Source organism: Odontesthes bonariensis, chromosome 4 (genome assembly GCF_027942865.1).
Source record: "Odontesthes bonariensis isolate fOdoBon6 chromosome 4, fOdoBon6.hap1, whole genome shotgun sequence".
NCBI lineage: Eukaryota > Metazoa > Chordata > Actinopteri > Atheriniformes > Atherinopsidae > Odontesthes > Odontesthes bonariensis.
In genome coordinates, this window is record NC_134509.1 from 6,670,495 (window position 1) to 6,690,482 (window position 19,988).

General features: G+C 42.8%; 1 long non-coding RNA gene across 1 annotated transcript; it reads left to right on the forward strand.

Annotated features, from left to right (window-relative positions):
• Window positions 1-17,165: 17,165 nt before the first annotated feature.
• LOC142379216 (uncharacterized) lies at window positions 17,166-19,760 on the forward strand. The gene is made up of 3 exons (XR_012769655.1): window positions 17,166-17,229; window positions 18,765-18,890; window positions 19,524-19,760. It is a non-coding gene; the product is annotated as an uncharacterized LOC142379216 (long non-coding RNA).
• The last annotated feature ends 228 nt before the right edge of the window (window positions 19,761-19,988 follow it).

Here is a 19,988-nt window from a genome sequence, read left to right on the forward strand (position 1 = left end):
ATCATCAACTGAGACCTAAGAAAGATAGATGTCAGACGGTGTCATCTCAAGGACCGATCACTAGGGTACGATGCACCAAAGTTAATTTTCAAGTACCATTACAGAGGATATGATTGCTTTTAATTTCAGATAAATTCACAAAATCTATTTTGCTTTATAGTTGTTGAAAGCTTTGTGTAGACTTTTCGGAAAAGATAACTCAAATCCATGTTGAGATGAGTCTGAAACAGTACAGCGTGGAAAACCTAAACGATCTGAAGATTTTTGGACGGTGGGAGGAAGCTAGAGTACCTGGACAGAACCTTCACATACACAGCGAGAACATGCAAGGCACCAGCTGGGATTTGAACCACAAATCTTCTTGCTGTGAGGTGATGGTGCTAACCACCACACCACTGTGCAGCAATGTTTCTCTTTTCTCTTAAATAAAATTCCAATTTTTTTTTTTTTAAACGTTGTGTTGATGTGTAAAATGCAGATATAAGCAGAATCAACGACGTGCGTATCTCATAAACCAAAATTTAATTCACAATAGAACATAGACAACAGCACACCAAATGTTTAAAGGGAGACATTTTACCATTAGCTCCTCTTGAATTTGATGGCAGCAACACATATAAAAAAGCTTATGACACGGCCATGTTCACCACTGTGTAGCATCCCCTCTTCTTTTAAAATCAATCTGTGAACCGGGAACTGAAAAGAACCGTCTTTGGACCTTTGGGAACGGAATGTTGTCCAGCAGCTCAACAGTCCTGGATTTTCATGGACCAAATGTTTTTAATCAGTCAAGGGTCTGGACTGAAGGCAGGTCAGTCCAGCAGACTTTTCTTCTACAAAGCTGTGCTATTGCAATAGATGCAGTATGCAGTTTAGTATTGTCTTGCTGATATGCAATGCCTTTCCTGAGAAATAGCATATGTTGCTCAAACAACTGTGTTTCAGCATCTTTCAGTATTGATGGTGCCTTTTCAGATGTGCAAGCTGACAGTTCCTTAAGCACTAATTCATCCCCATACCATCAGAGAGATTCAGGTATCTGAACTGAGTGCTGATAACAAGCCAGATGGTCCCTCTCCTTTTTTAGTTCGAAAGATGCAATGCAATTTCCAAAAAGAATTTCAGATTTCATCTGACCACAAAACAGCTTTCCACTCAACCCCTGCCTATTTTAAACGAGCTTTGGCTCAGACAATACAGCAGTGTTTCTGTTCACATATGGCTTTTTATTTGCATGATAGAGCTTTAACCTCTGGACGGCATGCTCAACTGTGAACAGACAATGGTTTCTGAAAGTGTTCCTAAACCCATGCAATGATTTCCCTGACAGAATCATGTTTGTTCTTAATGAAGGGCCTGAAAATCTAATTTCTACTTCCAATAGTGTTCCTTGTGCATAATGTCTCCATGTTCATGGAATCTTTTGATGGCAGTGATGGAATATTCAAAGTTTTGGCAGCTGTATGTTGAGGAACATAATGAAACTGATCCACAATTTATAGTATTTTTTGGCGATAGCTGAACCTCTGATTTAAGAGAGACTCTGCCTCTCTTAGGTGCTCTTTTTATACCCAATCATGTTATTGACCTGTTTCCAGTTAACCTAATTAGCTGCAACATGTCCCTCCAGCTGTTTCTTTTTAGTACCACTTACCTTTCCAACCTTTTGTCGCCTCTGTCTCAACGTTTTTGAGACGTGTTGCTGCCATCAAATGAAAGATTACCCATAATATTTTTCATGAAATCCTAAAATGTCTCACTTTTGAAATTTTCAGCATTCTATTATGAATAGAACATGTGTTTCTAAGATTTAAATGATTGTATTCGGTTTTTATTTACATTTTACACTGCGTCCCAACCTTTTTTAAATTGAGTTTGTATTTTTTGTACAGAAAACTGAACCACTGACTGCTTACCTGCATAACAGATGTGCATTTGATATCTGTGCGTTTATAGCTTTTTTGTATGTTTGGTTGAGTGTTGAGCTGTCACCAAACCTTCTGCTGGGCTATGATGATAATAGCGATGTCACTGTGGCAGGTGCGGTCCTGTGTGCCATGCAGGTGATGTCTCTCATGCTCACTTAGCTAATGATTCCAATTAAAGTAATTAAGAGCTGGCATGGTGGATTGTGCTCTCCCACCCACTGCCAACCCATCCATTCCCTGTCCTCTTCAGCAGCCCACAACAGCGCCCATTTCATACCACTACATGCAATCATTCGTTCCACTACTTCTGCTCTCCTGCCACCCCTTCATTCTTTTCTCTTTGTTTTTTTGAAGCTCATCTTTATGCCACCACCTTCTTGTGTCACTGTTCCTGCTGAGGCCTTTAAAAGAAACATGAAGGCTAAAAATCAGCTAAACATTCATCTCCAGAAGCACTTAAGAGACCCTCAGCTCAACTTATTGTCACACAGATAGATACGAAAGGGGGAGAGCGAAGGCTTGGTCCGGCAGGAGGAAGAGGGGAGTTTGAGAGGGAGAGGGACGCAAGCCAGGTCCTAATGAGGGGAGAGATAATTGTTTTGTTTTGTTAGGGGCCCTTCTTCTGCGTGGAGGGAGTTGAAATGACGTGCCACACATGGTTTTTGGATGAAGTGGGCAAATGGAGGGGGGATGCAGACTTGATGCGAGAGGGTTGAGACTGATGAGGAGGGGGTTACTGCACAGATAAAGCAGTCATACATAGCACAGAAAAAAGGCTCCCAAAAGATGCAGCCACGCTGCAGAACTGGATCTTCAAAGTGGATTTTACACTGACAGTTCACAAGCTCCCATGAAACTTTGATTATGTCCATGCACATTGCTTTCTTGTTGTCACAGGAGTTCCATAAGATTTCAATGTCAAAATGCATGGTCTACAAATTCCAACAGTGGGAAACACTGCTCTGGGCCAAGTTGGAGACAAAACTTTGGCTACTGGACCTGCTTAGATTTATCAAAATTTATGAAACGGCAAACATATGAATCTCTAGTGTCTTGGTGTTCTTTCAGCACTTGGAATCCGAGACTGACAGACGATGTGCCTGGATTTGTTGCTGGCGTTGGGGTAGAGACACTTTTCCAGGATCTCATCACGTTTTCTGGGAGAAAAAGACTTTGATGTTAGCCGTGGGTTTACCTCCCCCTGTGCTCTTGATGTCTTCACCCGCTCCAGTTCAGTGCCTTTCAATTCATCTGTAACATTTAATCGGAAGATATGTGAGAAACGATGAGTAAAACGGTACATATGAGTAAAACTAACCATAAAACCTTTCAAGAAATAAGCTATATTCTTTTTCTGCTCCCTCGAGAAACATCACTGGTGACATTTAAGACAGTCCTACACCGAGAGCTGAAAGCGGACTCCTTTTAAAAATCGTCATCATCATCAAATTTACAGCTGAGAACACTTTGGTAATCTGGCTACCAACTACAGAAAGCAAATTATCCTGGTGGACTGTGTCTTCGAGCCAGACCAGTGAATCACCTCCAGGAGTCTGTCACCACTTCCATGAAGATAAATGGTATCATTACACAGGCTCCATCATACATTAGCTAATCTGGAATCCACTTTTAAGCATAAAATGGCTGTGAATTGCATTCAGCAATCAGATAGGACGGTTAGAGAATGTGTGGCAGTCAACATTGCTCACTCGTTTTGTCACAGCGCTCATTAGGTTGCCGCTGTGAACAAAACAGTTCTTCATATCGAATGATGTGAAGCACCAAATTGCACTCCTGCTGCTGTAGATCATTCCAGCGACAGACTAAATTTATCCAACGCATTTTGCCAATGTGACAGATATGTCCATACTCATCCTCACAGTGGGCAAAGGAGGAAGAGTATCACCCCAGTGTGTGAGAAAGTGAAAGAGGAAGAGCGATGGCGAGAGGCATACACATGCAAGTAGGAGGTGGGGGTACAAAAGGGGGAAGCCGTGTGCCAGTGTTCAAGAGAGATAGGCCAAGCGAGGAAGCAGGGAGTGTGTGCGTGTTTGTGTGGAGGGGTACAGAGGAGGGGTGCAGGTGGCATGGAGCTGGCGCAGGCCTGGCCCACTGTCCCCTGGCAGTGCCAGACTCCATCTGTCATCAGCAGGAACATCTGCAGCCCAAGGTGCCCTTGTCACCCAGCGTTAGAGTAACGAGTTTGGCGTTTCCATTAGTCCAGGGCCCTCGCCCGCCTGGCCGGCGCTAGCCAAAAGCATGGCATTTTGGGTGTGAGTGTGTGTGTGTTTGCCTGTGACTGGGTGCGTGTCTAGATATGAGACACGGAGAGGGGAGGATGAGGAGTAAGTGTGGGGGGTAAGGGGTTGGGGGGCACTGGATTTGTTTGTTGGTTTCCGAGCCCGTGCATGCATGTTTGTGTGAGTGTGGAGAGTGCCAAGCCAAAACATCATGGCAGCGCAGAGTCTTGACCCAGCTGGGCCGAGCCGGCATGTCGAGTCATGTCCCCTCCTGATGTGTGCGTGCCCAGCGCTCTCACTCAGCTGCCAGACCCAGTCTCTGCTCCTCTTTGCTTCCTGCTCCTTCTCCCTCTCTCATCTCTCTGTCTTCCATCTGTCCACCTCTCCCTTACCTTTCTGTGCCCCTTGCAGTTTCCTCCCCCCTGTACGTAGACTCCTCTCACACCCCAACTCTATGCTAACATTCTGCCTCTGAGCACTTCTATAATTTTTGTCATCCTCGTCCCTAAAAAAAAACAGATGGCACTTCTTTCCCGGCTCCCTCTTTTCATCTCTCTCTCTGTGCTCTCCTCCTCCCTCCCTCCCTCTTGCCCCATGCTTCTTTCCATCCAGCCGGCATATCACTGATATCACAGTCTAATTCAACAATCTGAGTCATTTTTGTTTCTCTCATAGGCAATATTGTGGCTTTGTTTTTACTTATTGTTCCCTATTGCTTTGACATATTTGTGCAACCTTTCAGATTTACGTTAGTTATACTATAATTTTAGTTTACACAGGTATCAACTCCACCTTCAGCAAGATGGCTGTTGTTAGTGTCAGCACCACATGGTGGCTTTATGGAACAGCAGTCTTCCTAATATTATTGGATCTAGTTTTGGCTGTAACAGTATCAATTACCCACATAATACTAATCAGAGAAAGTGAGATAGATTTGTTTCTCATATTCTGTAAATGTAGCTTGAATCATAATCATCTGTCAGAATGGCATCTATCACCAACCTCAACTTGTTGTCTGACCTAGTTGGGCTTTTCAAATGAACAACTACAGGCCTGTCTCAAATCTCCCATTTTTAAGTAAGATCATTGAAAAAGCGTTTTTTCAACTGCTCAATTACTTTTTAACACAAAATAACTGCTATGATACCTTCCAGACAGGTTTTAGACAGCACCACAGCACTGAGACTGCTCTGACCAAAGTGTTTAATGACATATGTCTGAATACAGGCGGTGGAAAAATGTCAGTCTTAGTTTTACTGGATCTCAGTGCTGCATTTCATACAGTTGACCACAATACTCAAACGACTGGAGAACTGGGCAGGTCTTTCCGGAACTGTACTAAACTGGTTCAAAATATACTTACCCCAAGGTTCCATCCTGGGACCTCTTCTGTTTAACATGTACATGCTCCCACTGGCACAGATTATAAAATAAATAAATAAATAAACTACCATAGCTATGCAGATGACACGCAGATATATATTACAATGTCACCAGGAGACCGAAGCCCTGTACAGGCTCTTGGTAAATGCATTGAGGAGATTAATGACTGGATGTGCCACAACTTTCTCCAGCTAAACAAAAACAAAACTGAGGTAATTGTCTTTGGAGCCAAAGAGAAACGATTACAGGTCACCACAGAACTTCAATCTATACACCTAGAAACTACCAACCAGGCCAGAAATCTGGGTGTAGTGATGGACTCAGACCTAAATTTGGAAAAACACATTAAGGCAGTAACAAAGTCAGCCTACTATCACCTTAAGAATATATCAAGGTTAAAAGATTTGATGTGTCAGCAGGACCTGGAAAAACTAGTCCATGCATTCATCTTTAGTAGGCTTGATTACTGTAACAGCGTCTTTACCTAAAAAGTCAATTAGACAACTGCAGCTTATTCAGAACTCTGCTGCTCGAGTCCTCACTGAGACCAAAAAAGTGGACCACATCGGTCCAGCTCTGAGGTCTTTACACTGGCTGCCTGTCCATCAGAGGATAGACTTTAAAGTTCTGATACTGGTCTATAAAGCTCTGAATGGTCTAGGACCAGAATACATGAGTGACCTCCTGACCCAGTATGAACCTTCCAGACCCCTCAGCTCATCTGGATCTGGTCTTCTATCAGTTCCAAGAGTCAGAACCAGACATGGAGAAGCTGCATTCAGTTTCTATGCTCCACATGTCTGGAACTACCTCCCAGAAAGTCTCAGATCAGCTGAAACACTCAGTGTATTTAAGTCCAGGTTGTAGACACACCTATTTTCAGCTGCGTTTGAATAAAGCTCCAAATCTGAAGCTTGAGTTTCAAAACTTAATTACATTTTAACTACTGATTTTATCTGATTTTATCTATTGTTCTTATTTCTTTCTTTTTTGTTTTAAAATTTAAATCGTGCTTTTTATTTCTACTGTTTTTATGTATCTGTAAAGCACTTTTAATCACCTTGTTGTTGAATTGTGCTGTACAAATAAACTTGCCTTGCCTTGCCTGTTCTGAGAGTGTCACATGTGAACTTTTCCACAAACACACAATTAAACTTCCAATTTTCAGACATATTGCTGCAGCTTTGTTCTGTGACAGTAGAGTTTTATGCTATCGTTAACATTTCTTTTGCTCTTATTTTCCCACCTTGGCCTGACCTAAAAGCCCCCCCCCATCACCACTTAAAAAGTGCGTGGAGATGGAGTGAGTGAGGCTGAAAAAGAGAGCCACAATCAGATAAAGAAAAGGGAAGCGACAAATGCTAATCAATAAGATTCCTCCAACCCTGTTTTTTTTTTTTTCCCCTTCTCTCCCCAGAGGCCTGTGGCATTCAAGACGAGCCAAGACGAGCTTGGCATTGTCGAGCACGCCTTAAAAAGAAACACCTGCGAGGTGGAAGACTTAAAAAAAACCCAGAAGAAGAAAAAAAAAACTGCTTTTCGCAGCTCTTAAAAATGCTGGCAAATGTTCCATGGGTTTTCTGGGAACAAAACAGTAAAAAGAAAGAGCTTCCATGCAAGTGAAGACAAAAGGAGATGGTTTTCCACAGAGATGGAGGTGTCATTACACTTGAGACGGCTGCCAGATTTGAACTTAGTCACAACCCCCACCGCCACACCCCCATTCAGATCCGCTATCTATACCATAGTTTATCATCAGCAGTCGGACCAGTGCTCAGAAAACAAATAATGCATAGTAATATTTAGCTGCTGACAAAAAAAAGGAAGAGAGATGGGAAGAGGGGAATATGCACAAAGACAAAGATGGCGAAAACCGTGGAAACTGGGGGGGGGGGGGGGGGGGTCCGGGTACGACTAAAACAGATGGCACTCTTGGCATACACCTCTCTCTTAAATCTGTTTCTGCTGTTTTTCTCATGTGCGCGAGGCTTTAACCCTGTGGTAACCTGTGTCCCAGTCTGACCCCGGACCTGAAACTGCTGCATGTAACAAGCCTGTGGTGTCTGTCAGCCAGTGTTCACGCAGGTTCATCTCCTCTACGTCTCCGTCTGCACACCAACTTTAAGTGTGAGCAGCAGTTTTACTGCGCAGCAGCTACAGAACTGCCAAAGCTGTTCTCATATTTGTGCTGAGTGTGGCTTCTGCTCGCCTGACGCTTATTAAAAAGTGCTAAATTAAGTTGTCACTACAGGACCTCGGGCTCACTCATAGTGTTTCCCTCACATTCTCTGATTATTTTTCTTTTCCCAATTTTTGATGAATGCACATCACATGACTGATCAGTTAAAGGCACTGGTAACAGAGGTGAATTAATTAGTGGTGGAATTGCACAAATTTCTATAATGAATTACAGTTTTGAGATTTATTTCTTTTTTGTTCTATTTTATCCTACTTTAGACTTTTACCTCAAAACGTTTTAGAGCCAAATATTGTCAGTTGTTAAGTCACCCACATTTATATGACAGCTATGGTTACTGTTCGTGTCAAACACTTAAAACACATAATCACCTCGTGAATTAGACATAATACAAATTCAATAGTTTATTCTTGGTAAACTGGATTTTACAAATATTCTTGGATGGTTCCATTACTTTGGATGTTGACTGCATATTTAGGCCACGTCCATCTCACAGTGAGACTCCCATACGTGCTCCTGTAGACCAGACTATAGATTTCACTGAATGCACATCACTTACATATGGGGTGCTGCGGTGGTGTGAACTCATTTGCATAATCTCCCATTTAAAGAGGGATGTGCTGGAAGGCGGTGGGGCTGGTGTGTACAAAGTGCCCATTGTGCAGTCCCAGGATAGGGAAAATGCCCTGTAGGGACTGGTTGTGTGTGTGTGAATGTTTATCTATGTGAGTCTGTGTGTGGGAGCCACACCTGTCAGGAGAGCCTGAGGGAAGCAATGAGCCCACTGTAATGAGAATGTACACATCTTTATATGTGCTGCTGTTTGCGAAGCTGATGCAGTCAAGGGAATTTCATTAAGCCAGACAAGAACATCAGAATCTATGGGCCATATCAATCCATTGTGTCCTAATAGTTTCCCTTTATGAACTTGGATTGTTACCCCGCCATTTTCTCTTTCTCTTTTGCCATAACCCCCCCCCCCCCCCCCCCCCTCACACACACACACACCCACTTACTCCCACTCATTTTCTCCCACACTCAGCAATAACCACTTTTAGAAGCCGTCTGATTGGATCAGACTGGAGAAATAATGGTGAAAGCTAAAGCTGGAGTCATTTCTAATATTGAGACTATGTTATGGGTTCAAATGGTTAACGGGACAGGAGGGACGAAACAGAGGGCTTACAACAAGCACTCATCTACTGCTCACAAATGGAACCCAAATAAAGATGAAAATATGTGCGAATCATTTCTGAAACATCTCAACATCACAAAGAAACTTGTAAAGCATTTTCTTTCTTCAGCTGCATGGGAAACAGTAGCAGCCTGAAGTTGTCCCCCCTATTAATGAGTAATTCCTGGGCTGGTCTGGCTCAGGCCAAGACAGAGAGCAGTGTGTGACCACCACCAGTTACATTAGGGCTGTGCTGGGATTCAGGAACGTTATCGGAGCTCAAAGTCCTAATTCCACACTGGGAGTTCTGCCATCAGTAACATAATAAGTCCACTTTGGATGTGAGGGAGAGAAAGGGAAAGGTTTTTCTTACTCTGGAGTCTTGGCTCCCTCGGCGGTAAAGTTCCTCAGGCGAGCGTAAACAGATCAACAGAAAAACAGCATTTTATGTTGTTGGCTCCTAGCAGTTGTACGGGTTAATAAGAATTACTATTAAACTTATGCTCCGGTTCCCATGGAGGGATGTTTTTTTTTTCTTTCTTTTGTAAAAGGGGGCAAATTATATGACCAGGGCTCCATAGGATGTTTTTTTTCTTTTCTTTTCTTTTTTTTTATTTACTGCCGCGGTGAAGACAAGCGGAACAGAAATTAGTATGCACATGTCCACTTCAGTTGCTGAATGAGGTTCATTTAGCAAAGTCTTTACAATAATCATGCTCACATCTTACCTCTAACACACTAGATGGAACCAGCTTTCGTATATTGTAAATTTATCTGATAAATGCAAAGCAGAGTTTCTCATGGACTAAAGTGAATTAAAGATGATAAACTTCCCATTTATGTGTTTTTAAAAAAATCAATAAAGTTTCATTGCTAACTGCATGGCAATTTAGGGACACTTTAAAATTCTATTAATTTTAACAAGCTTTTGTCTTTGGAAAATTCTTAAAACTTCATAGATGTTTTTTAAAAGTAGACTTTAGCAGAATATATAAACATTTCTAAAATCATATTGTGATATTGATTAAACCTTGAGACTGTGTTACAAAAATTTTGTTCAGATGAGATTAAACAATGAATTACATATTAAATTGTATGGATCAGTGTGAAGAGCCATAATAGCTTAATGATACACAGTGATATTTAAATAAGACTGAAATCTTGTTGAACACAGCTGATTTCCAACGGGGCTGTGGGTACATCCTGTTCTGCCACAGTGCAATGCAAATAGGAAATGAAGTAACTGCTCATCACTGAAAAAAAGTGGGTGAGTGGTGAAACATCTCCAAATAAATCCTGGAAAAGAAAACTATCCAGTTTGAACCACGAGTTGTATCATTTTCTGTTAGTTTTGAAAAATCATTCATCATAAAATATAGAGGAATGTGATTTTCTTTCTTCTTTTGTTCTTCTGATGTAGTTGTTTGATTATAGTAATAACTGTGTGGCGCACTGTGGATGAAATTAATACGTATTGGGGATCCCAGATCCGGAGAATGGCTTGATGAATTGAATAGGTGTATAGTAACATCATGTGCAAACCACTAGAGGCCACTAGCGGGATAAGATTCCATAGGATTGCACACATGAACGGTATAAACAATTTAAGAGGGCAAGTGCTGGGCAACGATTCGAAAGAATTCGTCAGAATAAACAGAAACGAAGATTTTACAAAAGTTTAATTTTTATTTCCACATCAACTACCAGGTGAAAATTATTTTCTAGGTGTTAGGAGAGGAGAGGACTACCTTTAATCAGCCCAAATAACCACAATGGAGACATGCTGGAGTTGCTCAAGCCTTCCAAATATTTTTGACAAATGTTGAGTGCAGGGAAGTGTGACGGCCTGCAAATGTCAGACCACAAAATAATGTTCTCCTTTTGAGCAAATCCAACCATTGGAGCCATTTGCCTATAGCAAAAAGAAGAAAAGAAAAATCACCGTGCTTCACATTACTCATAAAGTGCACAAAGCACACAATCAGACAGATATTTTTCCATTACATGGCTTTGACCTTTGCATTCATAACTATCTGCTGTGTACACTGTGTATATGAGAAAATACAAGTTACTTTTACCACTTACTGTTAATCAAAGTACACAAAAATAAATGCACCAACACAAATTCAAAGTCACCCTCACAAGCATTAGCAGAAACAAAGAAAGATGCCAGCGTGAAAACATTAACCATCCGTGGAAACCCCTGAGCCAATTTTAAAGTTTGCACTTGGATCGGAGACTCTCACGGGTAAGTTTAAGCAAAACAAACACAGAATGTACTCGCAGAAAATGCATGTATGCTGTTACGCTGAGCCAGATCTTCTGTTGCCGAGTTTTATTAATAATATGCCAAAGCCAAACACATGTTATCTTTTTAGTTTATGTGCAGCATTGAGACAGTGAGATTAAATGCAAACTTCCTAGACTGACAATTTTTTCATGCACTGTCCAATTAATATTTCTATTACTATTTCCCAGAGGAGAAGATTAAAGTCCTTTCAATTCTGCGTGTGTATGCAGTGTATGTTGGGGAAAATAAAGGTCTGTAACAGTAAGTTGGCAAAAAAAAAAGTTAACTATGTTCGTAGCGTTGCTGCTCAGTTTTCCATCAGTGTCTAAGCATTTAGCCGAGGTTGGCACATGATGTCCATCAAGTGCACACGTGCACGTGCGTGCTCACATACACACACACATGCACAATTGTATGCTTTACAATGTGCCAACTGATGTCATGGCAACCCCATATCCTCAGCAAGAGGGAAGATGCTGTGAGCCAAAAAAATGCCATGGTAACTTTTTTTTCTTTCTTTCTTTTTTTTTTTTTTTTTTTAAACCAAGTTGCTCAGAAACCTTTGAAGCTTATTAAGTGAAACCAGTGGGTAGACAAATGGACAGAGAACGAGAGCAAGCAGCGAGAGAGGAACCAGGGGAACAGAGAGGGAGAGGGTTGGGAGTGCATCCTGTTCCAGAGCCAAAGCGGGTCTTTGTTTTAGGGAAAGGAACATTGTGAACCTGCAGTGAGGACGGTCAGCAGACTCGCTAATGGCGCCTTCATTGAATTGAGCAGTAGAGATGCTCAGTCCACCTTATCTTGTTGTGATGGTGCATCATTTTGTGAATATCAGAAAAATGTTACCATCAATGAGGAGTTCTAGGCCCGTACTGGCCCACTAGCTTGAATCCTATACTGCTGGCTGATGGGTTGTATTTGATGACGTGTGAGCGTATTTGTGGAATTGTATTTTTACTCACGATTATGTACCTGCATACAAAGCACTTTTGTGGGCAAGCTTCACGTGTGTCTTTTTTCCCCTCTGCACATGTATATGTATGTGTATTTATGTGAGTGTGTGCATATGCCCACACTGTGTAATTGAATCAATCCATTTCTCCTTGAGTTGGCTCGCGGCGCCAGCGGTGCTGCCCAGTGAGACAGTGTCAGGGTCTTTCAGTTTCATTAGCCTTGATGGATGACCTAATGACAAGCATTACACTCACCTACACTTCAAAGACAACTCACTAAGTTTGAATGTGTGGAAAAGTGAATGTGTTCATGTCATATGTGTGCCAATGGGGACAACAGCGGCAGTATTTCATTTCAAGCCCCCATGGCCTTCTCAGACAAGCAAAAGTGTGTCTCCACGTGTGTAACAGTGCTGCAGTTTTGTGCACGCATGCAGCCTGCAGGTACTTTTTCACATTTTTAATCATACGTGCAAGTATTTGTAAGTGAGTACACTGTGAAAAGCACCACTATGAGCTGCCCATTTTGCAACATGTGTGCGAGCGTGTGTGAGCCATGGCCTCACTTTGCGCATGTCTCTGTGTGCTGTGTATACTGTGCATTGGGGCAGGGTTCAGCGCTTAGTTAGGGTTTTCGGTGGCGATTTCCATATTGCCTGAGGTCATGTGGGCACGGTGCCAACTCCTGGTGCTGTGGGTGCCCGCTGAGGCGTGGGGAGATTAAAGCGGGCGCACGGTGCCACAAAGGGGCCTGCCTAGTGCTTTTTAATTCCCCCTAAATTAGGGCACAGCGCCAAGGTAGCTCCCTGCTATCGCAAACACTCCATAACTGGCACCATTACTACTGCTCAGCAAGACGCATCGAGAGAAACACTGAAAACTGGAGGAGAACATTCATTCATTCATTGGGTCTTTTTTCTTTTTACACATTTTGACACACAGTAGTTTGTAGCTTTTGCTGGTTTGCTGGGAGACTGTCTGAATTCCCTATCATTTACATCACTTCAGTTCTGCTAACTGCGCTCAGTTGTTGTCCAAACCACCAGTGGAATGTGCATCCTGGTGTGCTTGAACGAATACATTTGTGTCTGTGCAAATCTGCATACCCTAAGGGCAGTGGCACGCCACAAAAGCAAGAGTAGGTGGACACTTGGTTGGTATTCGTCTCTGCATATTTGCGTATGCGTGTGCATTTATGCCCTCGGGGTAGTGGCATGCTGCTAAAGGCCCAGTGTACGGACACCGGGGTGTGTGTATGTCAGGTCTCCAAGGTCCTGTTCTGTGTTTGCCTAATCCAAATCCATTCTCTGAGGTGCTGCGCTGGCATCAGTTTCATCGTTTCCAAATACTGCCAGGATCTGTTGGTTTGCTATAGGATTTCCGCTACCTTTTCGTCCTGTCTCCCATAGCTCTGTGTATGATCCAGCACGTTATTAATGTGTACAGTTTACAGTTTTAGACACAAGAGCTGTAAAGGTGAGTTGCTTGAAAAATAATAAAGCAGTACTTTCATTTTTTCTACATCACACAAGCTTCGTCAAAACACGAGAGACAAAGCTTGTGAGGAATGATGCAATCTCTGGGCCTGGAGACTATTGTGTGTGCATCTGCGTCTATGTGTCTGCATACAAACGCCTGTGTTAATCCCAGTCTCTCCCAGCATCTGGAGCCTTGACACAGTTTAAAGGGCTGGCTGTGTCCGCAAAGAGCTGGGCCAGTGCTCACAAACACACACACACACACACACACAAACTCACACAGCTATCTGGGGCACCAGAAGGCCCAAGCAACGCCAAGGCAGAGGCTGCCCACTTTGGCACTGGGAGGTGGGGCTGCGCTGGCGCTTTGGGAGGAGAGAGAAATGGCAAGGGTGTGTGGTAGGTGCTGGGAGAAATGAGGGAGAGGAGTGGATGGGAGTGAGGTATTCATGTGTGTTTGTGTGCATATTTGGGAAGGGGAAGGGAGGGCACCTGGCATGTGTTAATAACCCTGGGAAACCGCCCATTCCCTCTGAAGAGGAAGGTGCAGAGGGAAGAGGGTGTAGTCTATGTGTTGGTGTGTGAGAGAAAGACAGAATGAAATTTGCACAGGGAGATAGACAAGTGTGTGTGTGTGTGCGTGTGTGTGTGTGTGTGTGTGTGTGTGTGTGTGTGTGTAATTGGGTTTTGAAGATGCTAAGTACAATCTTGGAGCAGTCCATCCTTGTGTTCTTATGCTAATGTCGTTTCTGTCATGGATTGGAACTCAGGTGCTGATTTCATCCACAACTTGGCCTTGATTTGCCTTCTCTGTCTCTTTCTGTCTTCTTTCTCTGGCTATTGTACTTCTCCATCTTTCCCCAAAGATCAAATAATCATTTTCAGAGTTAAGAATAGAAACACAGAGACAAGGTTCTATCTCTCTGTCTTTATGTCATCTGCACCACCCACAAACCCCCCCCCCATACCATCTCCTCTACGTAGCGCCACAGATGCCCATCTTGCCCTGCAACAGCTGTCTCACCATGTGCCCTACCAAGTGTTGCCACCCAACGGAGGGGAGAGGAAGTGAGGAGGAGGGAGCATTTGAGTGGGATGGGAAGGAGGGAGGGTGATGAATTTGGATGGGAGGGATGAGGTCATGAATAATAATTATTTTTCAACCCCCAAAAAAGGAGCTATCGCTTTTTTCCTTTAACGCAGTCACAGCAATTTTTGCATTCACTTCCTCTGCAGTGTGTGTTTTTAATTACATCCTGGCTCACTAGGTGTTTCTGTTTCTTTCTCCTTCGATCTGGCTGTTTCTGTGAGTCTCTCTCCTCATTTGATTCTGGATTTGGTTGAGGTGATGGCCAGTGCCCAAGTTTCTCCCCCTCTGGTCACAGGAAGCCCTTGGAACCAGAGTAGAGAAGGAGGGTGCAACGGTCACGAGGCTCCTTCTGATTGGTGCAGCAGGTAAACGGCGCTTGTGGGGCCCAATGACCAGACCGGGGCTGCATAGTAACAGCGGGGCATGGAGAGAGGGTATTTTCAAATGCCAACACTGGTCCAACAAGTCAGGTGCAGGATCCAGACTCGATCTAGTGACAGAACAAAATGGAGGGCCAGGATGTTGTGCCGCCATTTTGGGGCAAAATATTTTCAGCATGAATGCCATAATTCCTAATTATGCACAAGAAGCTCAGGGTTGCAGTGCAAAGCAATGGCAACAAAATGACCTTGGTTGTTTGTGTTTGTTTTCCAAAAAAAATAAAAAATCTCTCTAACACTCTTTTAATGAAAGAAAAATAAACAGTTGATTTTTTTTCTTCCCTTTTTGGAACACAGCTTGATGTAAAGGTGCCACAGTCACCACAAAGCCGCTCTAAATATTCTCCAAATTATTGAAAAATCATTCAAAGACAGACATCTGTGCTCTGAGAGGAAGCCGTACCTGTGACTTTCTTTTTATATTAAAATTTGAATAGTAAGGCAGCATAAATGATGCCAGGACAGATGGATCCGAGAGTAGAGTAGTATCCGAGAAACTGATGCCACACATTCTTCCCCTGTGGTCTCTACTGCAAGGTAAATAAACGCTGCTGAGACACCGAGACATCCGATAAAAGAAAAGTAATTTTAAAAAAGTGCACAATGAAGTACAAGAAGAGTTGTGAGTGAGTGTGGCATCCCTCTCCGTGTGTATTTGTTCATTTAATTTTGAAGGGATGAAAGCAAACAGGCATAAAGAGGGGCAGACGTAGAGAGATCACCGCGTCGTGTATCGTATTGGTGGGGAGTGTGCCACACAGTCTGCCTCCTAAAGCAATAAATCTGAAACAGCATAATAGATAAACGCAATACAGAACACAAAATACCCTGCGAGGGAAAACTAATAAAAAACTGAGTGATTAAGTGGAATCAGAGTTCTTAGGCACTATCTGGAGATGAGGGCTGTTGCCATACAAAGACCAGAGCGGGCCAACACGACAGATGAGGGAGCATAGGGACGGGGGGCCGAGGAAACGGGGGCTAAAAGCAGAGGGAACGAGAGACAGATGATGGAGGCGAGGAACGGAGGGATGGAGGACAGAGAGAAAGTGAGGGATGGATGGGGCAGCAGATCAGAGGGAGCCTCTAGTGTGTCTTGCTCTCCCTTTAAAGAAGAGCCAGGAAAACAGATTAGGAGTCCTCTTTTCTCCTGGGGGAGGACACACACACACACACGCACACACACGTACAAACAACCTCCATTCAACCGCCATCCTCCCCTCCCGTCACTCAAACATAAAAAGTAAGTTTCACACTGACCAGCCCAGCCCAGAACAATCCTCTCGGTGCTGAGGCCGTCCTCGTGCTCCCACTGGGAGGAGACGCAGTGATGGCCTGAGTGCTGCAGTTCAGCTGACCTCACATCAGCTCACGTTTGCTCACTGTTTAGGACATAAAGAGAAGTAACTGCCGCCTGCTTTGGAGGGATAGGAGCACACACGCTCAAACAGATGACGTGTCTCATGTTCTGTAAAAAGCCTGGGCTCTCCCCTTTATTTATTTGTTTTAATCTATTTCATTTCCCGAAACTATTTTAGAAAATGTTTGGAATCTTATATAACGTTACCACGCTGCTTTTTTTTAAATATAACATGGAACAAATAATTTTTTACACTGAAGAAGCTGCATCCAACAGATAACCTCAATTATGTGCTTTAAAAATATCCACTTGTTATTTCAGCCCAGAGTAATCATAATACCACTCTTCTATATTTTCTATTGAACCAATTTGAGATTCATAACTGTGCTCACACTTTATCTGTTCAACTCCTTGGGTGTGCGTGGTGTGATATCAAAGCTTAGCCCGGTGTCAGTGAATGATAAACCACCGCACTCACTAAAACACAGGGAAACACACACAAACACTCACACACACATGCAGCGCTCATCCCAGCAAAATTCTTGGAAAGGTGGGGTCTCTTTTCAGAAAGTCAAACGACTCTCAAGTCTGTTAAGTCACGTCCTCCTGATGTTCCACATTTTACTCCAGCCTCTTAGCTCTCTCCCTGTCGGGTGTGCAGTTGGACAGGGCCCTTGGAGGGTATCCTGCTAAAAGGTATTGTAATAACCAACAGTGGTAGCACAAGTATTGATATCTTTAAATGAAGTAAAAATTGCAACAAAAAAAAAACAGGAATTAAAGCCTTCTTTTGTCGCAGCATTGAAGCATTATTACAATCTATTGTATTACTCTATTTTCATAACTTGTGAATTAATGTAGACAATGAATTTCAACCTCTTGTTCCCTGGAGCTCTTATAAAGAATCTGTCTTTTTTATTTTTTCCTTTTTTCCTTTTTCCCTGGCACATTCACCAAAGAGGCCGCCAAAGTTGGACTATAACTAAAGTGAACGTATTTGTTGGGCCACTTTTGCCGAGCAGGTTCACTGACATCACTGTCACTAACTCTGTGTTGTGAGCCTTTCACTCAGTCTCTCATTTACATATAAAGTAATAAAAATGTCCCTTTTTAAAATCCCACTCTGGCCCAGATATGAGGAGGATGATTTACCGTATTTTCGAGGTCTCCCAAGTGTCTCTTATCCGTGGTTGCTCATTTGGCCTCACAGTTGTGCAGCTGTTGACTGAAACCGAGGAGGTTTTTCACAGAGAAGTTTCAGGTCTGAAGGGGGTTAATGTTGCGTTTGATGGAGATGCAGCTGCTTTTAACTCCTTTACGATCTGCAAAAACATTTTTTCTTCCTTGCAACGTGCGACACATTAAAAGATGACCACGCGTATCGAATGGCTGGAGTTTCAAGTTTAAAACTCCATGAAAAGGAGCTTCAGAATTCTGCTCAAGTGGATACATTTATGGCAAAATTAAAATCAGAAAACCATTTACAGTTACATTATGAGTGATTTCACAAATGTCCTCCGCAACAACAACTTTAGAGAAAAGCAGGGGTATGTTATTTTGCATTGCTGGCATGCAGAAAAAAAACAGAGGGCAGTTTTATTCCGGAAGATTTCCAAGCCGTGCGCAGCTCAGCTTCAACAGCAGGCCTCTTTCTTTGTATAGAGATTGACAAACGCATTTGTTGGCATAATGCGCCTTTAGTGGCGTTGGGTATTTTTGGCGGAGCAGGTATGCATTTGTCACTGACGTTTTCTCATTTTCAAATATTTTCTTTCAGGTTTTGGACTGATGATCAAGCGATAGATAACACTTTGAGAACATGCTTGCCTCAAATATACCCCACAAAAAAAAAGTATTGAATTAATGAAATTAGAATTTGCTCATAATTTGAATAATGAAGCATTTTAGTAAAAGATCATTTTGTCACAACAATTTTCTGGTTCTTTCCAAAAGGTGGATGGGGAATGTCTTCAAGGCACATACAAAACTGACAAAGTTCCAGATCCAAGACCCACATGCGCAACAACTCTATTTTTGCTGTCAGCTATAGAATGAAAAGAGAGGACCCTTTGTCCCTGTGTACATTTTTGTCTCAACTGATCATTTCGGCGTTGCTTCAAGTAGTATTCCTCAGCATTTATTCGAAGAAATTGCTTGTATTGCCATATAACTGTAGTCCAGGGGACGACCTGCTACTGAGGGAAACTAATGGCTGCTTTAAAAATCTGTAGGTTAAAAAGTCTCCATGACTCTGTAGAGGGAATGTGCTCAGCTGGCAGCAGCACTGTGAACATACTCCACCCTCCACCCTACTCTCTTTTGCCAGGGCCGGGCATTCCTCACCCCTCCAACGGCCGGTTAGTACCCACACTTTTTCTCTGTCCTTCTCCCTGCGTTCCACTCAAGCACACACAGGCCAATTCTCTTTTTGTCCCCATGCAACTACTTGAAACTATTTCCTTCCTTCCTTCCTCATTCTCGCCACACACATTTCTTAATTTCTTCCATCCAGTTTCATTCTTCCTTAATTTCCTTCTTCTGTTTTTTTATTTTTTATTTATTTTTATTTTTTTACCCCCCACCCCCTCCAACATCGCTGCATTGCCACCACTTTGGGTTTTGGGGCTTATTTTCATGGCAGAGTGTAGATGCAAACATTTAGAGCAGGGCCAGCAGAGCCCTCCTGTGTCCATCCAGACTGGGGCTGAGATTTGTAATGCTAAACAACACTCTGCAACGCCTGGATAAAACCTCGGCCACCGCAGACAAACAGAGCCTTGTGTTTTTTTGTTTCTTTTTTCTTCGTCTCCTTTCCAGCGCTCATTGCACTTTTTTCACATGGAGATGCAGAATTGTCTCGGTCCTTACTTTCAGCAGTGAGAGGAATGAAGATTGCAGAGAGGAAAAATAATAGCTCCACCGAGTTTGAAATATGGTCTTGGTGCAGTGTGCATTCTGTGTGACAGAGAGTGTGATTTTTCTCTGTGCAGCAGAGGCAGTGGGAGCAGGCTGGGAGCTGTGCTGCAGTCAAGAGTCAGAGGGAAAAGATTTAGAGGGAAGAATGACAGCATGACCGAGGCCTTTGGTTTGAATTCGTCACGTCTGTTTTACTTTAGAGTTGTGCAGACTTAGAATAAAACTACTGGTATTCTAAAACAAATCTAAAAAGTGTCCTTTTTTTTCTTTTCTTTACTAGATTGCATATTTAACTGAGGTGTGTGAGTTTACTTACCGCCACTGTATGATCTTGGCAGGATTGTTCTGCTATTTTCATTTGTGCTGTTTTCTGTGTTCTTATTTGTTTCTCCAATTTTGCAGCAGTAGATGAATGACTTTTAGTTTCCCCCACATTATGAGAGAGTAAAGGATTTGGTTTGTTATTTTTTGTCTTTTGATCGCCCAGAGTTTATACTAATTTGGTGATTTATTTGAAATAAATCGATCAACTCTTCAGG